At 35.1% G+C, this 10,012-nt stretch overlaps 1 protein-coding gene across 1 annotated transcript in view; it reads right to left on the bottom strand.

Annotated features, from left to right (window-relative positions):
* The window catches only part of USH2A (usherin), a 342,112-nt gene that overhangs the window by 146,837 nt on the left and 185,263 nt on the right, over positions 1 to 10,012 (bottom strand). The gene's annotated exons all lie outside the window — the stretch shown is intronic.

The raw sequence follows: 10,012 nt of genomic DNA on the forward strand, positions 1-10,012 counted from the left end.
TTAAGTACTCATAAAAGTTGAAAAGTATATGGAACAACCATGCAGTCACAAAGCTGACTGCTATGTATATGTGCTATGTGCTGCAAACAGAAGCCAATTTTCAGAAATGACTTATGTTCTTGAGCAGCTGCATGAGAACTGTAGATACAAACCAGTCAGGGTCATTAAAACATTAATTCCAGTTCTCATGTCTATGAAAGACTTGCTTAGCTTCTGGAACTCACTAAAAAAAAAGCATTTACTTTAGGAATTCATCAGCCAGTGTAAGCTAACTCTATTGTATACAAAAGTATAACTTTATTACTTTTCTGCAACAAGAAGTGTATGTTTTCCAGCAATCCACTCAAACATAAAACAAGGACATAAATATTCAGATTGGCCCTTTAAATTATCCGAGGACACCACTGTCTGTCCTCTACAACCCTTTCAAGACCTCAGACTTAAGCTATATAAATATTTAACCCTATAAAAATAAAAAAATAAAACTCCCCAAAATAACTAACTTGTAAGCAAGACTGGAAAATTATATATATATATATATATATATATATATATATATATATTCAAGTAATAACTTTTTGACTCAATGAAGACTTCACTCATGTAACACAAAGCAAAACTGGACTTGTTTAAAGATTACCCAATATTTGGAACTAAAATGCTATATAAACAGTTAATATAATTACTGCTATCCATCATTCCATGCAGAGCTCTTATGTCAAAGTCAATGGCAATTTTGCATTACAAACAACAGCAGAATCTCAGAAGTTTCTGAAGCCACGGGTAGAGAATGAGATTGAGCAGAATACAGTTATTCAAAGTAGCTAAAATTAAAGCATTATTACAAGCAAAAGATGAAATTCTGAAGTCTGAGTCCTCTACAAAACTTAATATACAATTTAACAAAAAACATGCAAGTTCTTATTAAAGCCATTTTTGAATCAACCTAATTTATGCAAGCATCAAGTGAACTGTTAACACTGAAATTAAACCTGAAGCAGTTTTTCAAGTAATCCATATTTCTATAAAGTTTGCTTAAGTGTGTATATGCAGTACATTTTTGTCATTCTCAAATTACATTTTACCACGTGTGAGTGATCTGTACATTTCTCCAGGCCTTATAAACAGTCTGTATGATACACTCATGGTTGAAGTCCATGCCACACTATTATTGCGACAATCACAGAGTTGCATGGAGTGTTTCACTTATTCTTTCACTAACATATGGCAAGCTAACTCTAACATTTTTGGAGGAAGGAAATGAGTTGAGCCATTTCATAAATGCATCTTGCAGTTTGTGTCCTCAGTGCTCGCCTTCTACATGAACTGCCAGTCTGTTCAAACAGACTACAGTAGGGTGAATCTAGAATAATTTCATGAAATCTGTGGATTTATTTTAGAGTTCAGCAAATTCTGTATTAGCCTCAGAGAGTTTATTTTATAAATAGCAAGGGAGGCAAAGCTCCTTATCATGCAAGAAGAACAATCAACTTTTACACATGCCATCTACAGAGATATCAATTTTGCAGAAGTGATTTTGTCTCAGATTATTCATGCACTGACTACTCAGCCAACGCTAGAAAAATATGCATCTGCTTTACTTGATGTCATTTCTTAAACTGTCTATCAAACAGGCACAGGGCATCTTTGCGAAACTGTCCCTGTCTGTGATCTGGGAGTAGGAACAATCCAATAAAGCACTTTTCACCCATAATTTATCACATTTTTCCCATACATCACCATGCGATCTATGACTCACTGATGTGACATCAACCCAACAATGTGACTGCTACATGCACCTATTATTTTATTAACAACAATAAAGCCAACAAATGCCTAACGGACAGATACATGCTTAAGGTTCCAGTAATGTGAGATGCAGGTTCTTCTGGTTGTGAAAACAGGTGCCTATTTTAAATGTTTCACATGCAGAGTATAGAAAAGTTTAAATATCCAGTCATACAGATTAAAGCTCAAAGGGCAGACTCAAACCTCAAGTGTAAAAAAAAAGGCTTCCTAACAGCAATTTGTGAGCCATTTCATAAGAAAAATCAACCGTTTCTATCTTCAGTGAAGTCTGAACATGTTAGTATATTAATTCTCACCAACCTCAGCCCCAAATGAAAGCATGTACTTCTGATATTCATATTTCATCATTAATCTTCTGATGGCAAACTATACATCTTTTAAAAAAATACAGTTTAGAGTAACAAAAAAGAATTAAAAGGATAACACTATTCCGAGTTGCCTGGATAACAACATTAATATACACTAATTATACAATTAGTTGTAACATTAAATTCTAGTTATAGCAGAGTGATTACTTGGCAATTATAAGAAGTATATAATTACTCAATAATTAGGAGAAGTATGTAATTACATAACCATTTTATCCAGCTCAAAAACGAACTTGCAGATTTACAATGAGCTAGACAACACAGTGATTCAGTTTTTCATTGCTTCTGATAAAAACCTGAGAGCACTTCCAAGTTTCCCAAATCAAATTTTACACAGACAAAAGGTATTTCCATTGCCAGCCAAGCAACTTAGTGCTACTGGCAAGTGAAATATTAGAACATTTTAAAATGCAGGTCTTGCTGGAGATGACTTGCAATATGCAGCTCTGCCACTTCTCACTGCTTAAACTTTACTTTCAGTGGGCTGGAAAATGCAGACACTTAGGTTCAGCCTGACAGAAAGTGATACAGCGATACAGTGATAACCCTGTCATATCACTCTGTGCCATTCCTGCCTAGACTGCTCCAGTGTGGAACTATTTGAGAGTATAAGCAGATGATGCCTCTCTTTTTCCATTTTTCTGGTATATACTTCACCCTGCTCACCAGTTCTACCTTAGCCTACCAACAGTCTGCTGGAGTCCTAAAGTGCAGTAGTCATCTCAAGCATCGGTATCAACCTAAAAGACATTGTTTTACTTTGCACAAATGGTTTCTATCAGAATACCTTCTTGTTTATGCACATTTCTGCCTTGAGTAACCCAACAAGAAAGAGCTTGCAGAGAGACAGTTAACAAGGGCAGCCTAACCTAGGTTGCAGAAGATAAACTCCTGGCTCAGCACGTCCTTCAAACATGAAGCATCCAAACATCTTTACCAAAAGATGAATCCAGACCAAAGGGAGTTCAGAGCCACCATTCCCTATAGTCTCTCAAAAATACTGCATCATTTACAAACACAAAAGGCTTCCTCATACTGCTTAATTTGTCTCATACTTCAGCATCATTTCATAATTTTCGAATCACTGATCTATTAACAGACTTCTGAAGGATTTCTTTGGTTCATGTCTGGTATCTGAGAAAAAAGTATGCTTTTATTCTTACCATTTTGCTCCTAGTTAAAGACAAATGAAAGTATCCCAATGTTTCAGGAAATGTTACCAGTTGAAGAAATTAAGACAGACAAATATCCATGCACTTACTTGAAAACTATGTATACTTGAAACAAACTTGAGTAATAAAATAATCTTATGTTAAAATGATACAAAACAATGTATTCCATAAAAAATCATTGCTTAAAAATGATAAGCTTCACACAACACCCTCAATGGCGACTATCTGCATTTGAAGGTTCACTCTTGTTTCATGTGGGCAGCTGAAAGTGGGCTCCCAAGCAGACGTGTTTCTGAGTGCTACTGTAAATAAGTGAATAAAGCTCCTGAGGGTCATCAGTGCGTAAATTACTGCTGTCCTGGGTCCATCATCCTTTGGGGTTCACTAGATTGAAATAACATAAATGGGTATCCTTTTCCATTCTTGTTATAATCATTGTCACAAGAATGTTAATGCCTCATATATTCCGTAATTTTTTTCTGTATGCTGTACTGCTCTGACCTTTTCAATATTCTGTAATTTGACTGGCTGGCCATTTCAAGTTCTCTCCTTTTTACAGCCTTATTAACTTGTGGGGAAGAGGTGAAATGGACAGCCAATCAGAATACATAATATTGCAAAGGTCATAGTAGTACAGTATAGTATCAGCAGACACAGAATACTGTATATTAGTCATTAGCGTTCTGATATCTTATTCATGTGACAAAGGTTGTAAGGAGTGCAGAAAATGGTACAACATGAAACCATTCTCATGACAAAGGCTGTGATGAAAAATGAGATAATATAAACCAAATGCATTCATCTCACATCTTAAAACTAGCTTTTTCTAGAAATTGCCACTTTTAAGGGTATTCTTCCCATCTAGATCAATTAGTGTTTTTAAGGCAAAAGGCCAAAAACTTGAGCTGCTGCTTCTTAATATATTAAGCCGCAAAAACTCATGCTTCATATACATAGGCAACCTTTTCCAAACTACTGAGTACTCTGATTATGATCACTGCATTTGTAAGTTTTAAATCAGTAGGCTTAAGCATAACCAGTCTGCATCACAAGCACACTAACATAACTAGAGTGCTGACTTCAGAAAGCAAGGAGTTGGCTAAATTTTTCACTGAGTGCTCATTCATTTTCCTTTCCTCAATCATCAGGAGCTAGCTGTCATTATACAAAAGATATGGGGGCAAAAATCAGCTTCTCTATTCTTCTCTGCTCAGTTTTCATTTTCGACTTCAACAACTAAACATTTGTAAAACCAAAAATTTCTCTTCCTACATGTGGTGCAGTGTCCTTAGAAATCTGCTTATCTTCCCCCTCTCCCCCTCCCCCCAGCTTGATCTGAAGTATTACAGTACCATTAATTTGTGAAATGCAGAGAGATTTCAACCTGAAATTAAGCTAAAAACACTTCAATATGATCATCACAAACATTTAACTATTATTTTTCTTTCTATTTCAAAATAACACCAGGCTGCAGTCACAAAAGTTAGTAACTTAGTTAGTACTTACATACTACTCAGAATTACAGTTGTCTCTGAGATCTCAGAGCATTCGGGATAGGCTCTGCTTCTTTTCTTTGCAAACTATCTGTTGGCAGTCACCACCGCCTTTCCAGTCAGGGAACCCACACAGTTCAAGCTGGGTGGCCAGGACATATTTTGGTGAAGTGTTAATATGTTCCAGCAACACCTATACCTTTCCAGAAATTCTGTAAGAAAATTTCATTGTCTAGAACAATTTGATCACAGGAAGGAGAAGGAAGAAGCAGTGGCATGTCAGACAAGTCCTCCTGCTCATTGCAAGTTGGGTGTAGGAGCGGAGTAAACTCGGAATCTGAACTAGCCGAAAGCAGAACTCTAACACTCTGAATGCTGAAGTTATTCCAAACCTTTCCTCTCTCAACATTCTCATCAGGGAACAGGAAAAATCTATTCACACAGTGCTCCACAGCACAAAAGAGAAAAACCAAACATCAACAGCTATTCTGCTAACTCATTCAAGTTGTAACCTGTAGAAGAGGACCAAACTACCAAGATGTTTGCATGAAGCAGGGAAGACTTGCAACACCATTGAAACGATTTAGTGTACAACATTCTGTATTGCTCATTCATGGCCTCAGAAACAAAATGCTCCTATGAGTTCTTGACTGGACAGTAAGACTCTTTAATGTCCCAGTACAGTCTAGCACTACAGACAGTAGCACTGCAAACAGTATAACATCACATTGCGCGTAAATGACAGGAAGGATTAAAATAAAAATGTTTTCTGTACTTGTGAAGTTAAATTGAAGGTACAGTACATAATTACAGATTCAATCCACTTTGTTTGAGAGATTTTACATACTGAAGGGAGTTCAGAAACAGCCAGCTTTAAAATCTTCAAGTTTGTTTTTCCATGGCTAGAGCTTTCTTTCTCTTACTACAGCTAGACGTAAATGGAGATTATCACAGTATCTGGTTTCTGAATCTATGCCCATAATTCATGGATGCCAATAAGAATTTGCCATTCTCCAGGGACACAATCAGAAGGAGACTAGCTAAACACACAGAGCAGAACTGGGAGTCTCAAATCCATAATCAAATATCTAGATTGATTGTGTCACTTGCACTTGTATTGATTTCAATTGGAGCAGCTGACCCAAGGGAATAATAAAAATGTGGAATAAAACTGATTTATGAGAACAAAATAAATCCTTTTGTGAGTGGTAATGAATTGGTACTATTTAACCCTTTCAATTACAAAGGGAAAACACCATTTATTTTTTTCAGAATGCTGAGTTAGCCAAAAGAAGTCATATAAAAATACCAATACTGTCAAATGCCATTACATTTACTTGTAATACTTTGGAATGAATGAAGCTCTGAAGTTGATCTAGGATTTTTATTTGACATAAGGATATTACTTTGGCTTTTCCAGTCATCTTACATGAGGCATCATAAATGGTGCACTTGTAGATTGAAAGAATCTTCTAGGAGAGCTTTGTTGTACTTACTGGTAGAGTAACACGCCCTAGTCTGTTCAGGGCAATAGCACGTAGAGTAATAAACATCCGTACTAACTGCACATAATCACACCTAAAAAAGGAAGACTCATGACAGTATCTTCATCTTTCTGACCTAAGAAAATGATATAAATAGCACCCAATTTGATCCCCCTTAAATATTTCAAAGAGAAACATCACTAAATCTAGTAAAAAATTTTCATCATGCTTTCTCTAGCTTAGAAAACAGATGGGTTTTACATCACTCCCTATTTGTTTTCACATCACCACATATCCTATTGCAATATCTTCATCTGTGAAAGGTCTAGTCAGATTATACCTATTTTATTTGGATCACATACTTAATTTGTTGACACAAATAATTTTTTGTCCAAAGACATAGATTACTTTCTGCATTGAGGATTTACAACAGATACCAATGCACAACTAAAGTGGCTTCCTCAGTCTTAATGGCAGTTAAAAACTCTAAAAGACTTTCATTAACTAATAAATCATTTTAATAGGAGAAGTAATCAGCAGATTCTCTTTTACTCGATACTGTTCACCAGAAGATTGCTAATATTCCCTAAGCTATTGAGATCATAGTATCATAGTCTCGTGTGGGTTGGAAGGGACTTTAGAGATCATCGAGTCCAACCCCCCGGGATTCGAGCCTCCTGTGTAGCAGAGCGGCACTTCTACCACTTGCGCCACAGGGGGGATTCGAGCCCAGGGCCTCCAGTGTTGCAACGCGGCATTCCTATCACTTGCGCCACCGGGGCACACAATGTAGATGGAGCAGGGATAGTCAAAAACTATCCTACTAACCCTGGTGTTGGATTTCAGCCTCTAATAACTGACAATATGTACCTCACAGAAAGGCTCATCTTTACAGGCCTCATCTTTAAAGGCCCTTTACAACAAAAAAGCCAGCAACTAACACAACACAGAAACAGACCTGTGTATATCTGAGGTGAAATAAATAAATAAATAAATAAATAAACCAATAGAGAGATATGGAAGACCAATTAAAAAACACCATTTTCTAGATTCTTCACCAAAGAAGCAATCAAGTTCAGAAATCAGAGACTACTCTCCTATCCTTACTCCAAGACATTTGTACCAAGAAACAGAAATGCACATATCTGGTGCATAAGGAAAAAATGCAAGTAGTTGATGTATTTTGAAACCATGCACAGGTGACTGAAGCTTGACTAAAAATTACCCAATAATGATCCTAGTGTGTGTGCAAAATTTTCTAGCCAAGCAAATGAATCTTTAAATGCCATATACCTTGCTACAAAAGTATCCCTAAGTCCTCTTATGTAAATAATCAGATTAAATAAAACTATTTGTAGACAGATTATGTATCCTCCTTCTTCTCCCTCAAACACCTTTAGGACTAGTCCACAATCTTCATTTCATGTAACAATAATATCTAGCATCACTATAGTATCCTCCAGTTTGAGAGCATACATTGTTATTAGTAGTGTTGAATTTAACATGATTATGCTATAAAGAAGTTAAGGATCACAGCTAAGGAAATCAGGTTGCAGAATATATAGAGTTAACACAATCTTAAATTACTGGAGTAAAGTTAGAGTGACTTTTCCTGTCCTTAGATAATGAAACATCCCTGGCACAGGTACACCAGACATTATAAACATCTTTAGTAAGTGAATGAATGCAGGAGGAGCACTGTCCTGATATTTATCTACCTTGGAAAAAGCTATTGATATTTCTTTTGTACCCACTTCTTGAATGTTTTAGCTACAGGATTGGAAAGGCTAAACTTCTCATTAATAGCCAAAATTTAAAATAAATAAATAAATAAATAAAATAAAATAAAATAAATAAACAAAAACAAAACACAAAAAGAAAAAAGCAGTGCTTTGAAGAAATGGCTTGTCTTGAAAATGATTCACGTGCTTTGATTACATATAAGGAAGGAATACATTGCCATTCCTGCGAAAGATACTTTCTTGCTAAGATAAAACTGCATCTTAACTTTTATCATTTGTGAGGTATTGCATATTCACCTGTAACAGCTGTAAATGTTAGTCTATACTTAGATATTCATATGCATATGATAATTTTGAGAGCAGCTACAATTCTTAAATCTAAATGAAATTAACTAGGACTAAGAATTTTAAGGATTTTCAACATTCCTCTCCCCATTCCTTTGACATCAGCAGGTCTCATATCTTTTCCAGAACACTCTGCTTTTTAGCTCTAGACTGACTCATAACATTCCAGATTTATATTCTGATTGTAGAGTGCACTGAAAGCACCAGTGGTCAATCAAGACTATAAGAGGAATGTTTGAATAGAAGCCAAGATAACAGATTCTTTACCTCCTTTTTAATTATATATATATAATTATATAATAAAAATATATAATAAAATAAATATATATATAATGAAAATATATAATAAAATATAATAAAAATAAATAATAATATATATATATATCTTTTTTTTTTAAAGAAATCAAGCTAAATAGATTAGATTAACAAAATCCAACTTAAAGTGGAATTTATAAACTTTTAACAACGAATTGCTTTATTCTATTGTTAGTTTTTGTCATTCATAACAGGAAAAAGTAGGCTGCAAGTGTGCTATCCTGCACAGTATCTTCAAATAAGCAGTTGATCAATAATTCTCTTTATAAAAATATGTAAACTGGTAAATTCTTGCTGAAAAGTAATTACTTTGGCTGCCATGTTGACAACAAAAATTGCAAAAAATAGAAAATCAGAAAACAGCATCCTTTAACTTCTACATTTCTGAGCAATGCAGATTTTTGCAACTTTATGCTGTGAAACTCACTAAGTACATAGAGACAGTTAAAGCTTCTCTTGATATCAAACTTGTATTCGTGAGCATCACAACACCCAGAAAACTACAGATTTGGATGAATTTAGTGCTATGGTAGTTATCTCACACAGGAAAGAAGATGGGAATTTCCTCCAACTCTCTTCTCTGGAAAAGAGTTAACTCCTGATTCTTCCAGTGCAAGAGCTTCACTTCAGATATCCAAAAGCAACTAAAAGTGATCCTGTACTTAATTTAAACTACAATAAGCATAAATAAGAAAGCAGAAATTTCTTGAGGGAATTAATTCTGAATCTCTCAGTTTTTGCTTACAAGTCCTTAGAGAACTGGAAGTTTATCAGACAGCAACCACAAATAAGCTTCTCTTATAGTAAGAAAAGTTGTTTATGATCTGATAATATTTGTATTTCATGCTTTGGACTAAAAAATTCTAAAACAAATTCCTCTTTAAAGTTTCATCCATTGAGGTGCCAGGATTGAAACGACCTGAGGTAACTTGTCTGCAGGAAAGAGTATCACCTGAGTGCTGTGGAGTTGGGACAGAGACACTGATCTGTAAAATCATGTTTGATCCTACATGTAGTTTCTGGGAGCAAATGTCTGTCTGGAATATCAGAATTGTAAAACAATCTCAACAAAGATCCTGTCTGTGTTTGAAGGAATATTTAAAGGGAAATACAATCAAAAATATACAGCTGAATTTGAAAACAAGAGCTAATTGAATCAGAAATTTCTGTTCCATATACTGTTAAAGTATACTTAAACTTCAGAAAAAAATCCATTACAAGCATCCTTTTCTATTGGCAGAAAATCCAAACTGTCTCTTGCTGATCTACATTTCAGACTTGCAG

This window comes from Coturnix japonica, chromosome 3 (genome assembly GCF_054131305.1).
Source record: "Coturnix japonica strain WE chromosome 3, WE-NBRP24, whole genome shotgun sequence".
NCBI lineage: Eukaryota > Metazoa > Chordata > Aves > Galliformes > Phasianidae > Coturnix > Coturnix japonica.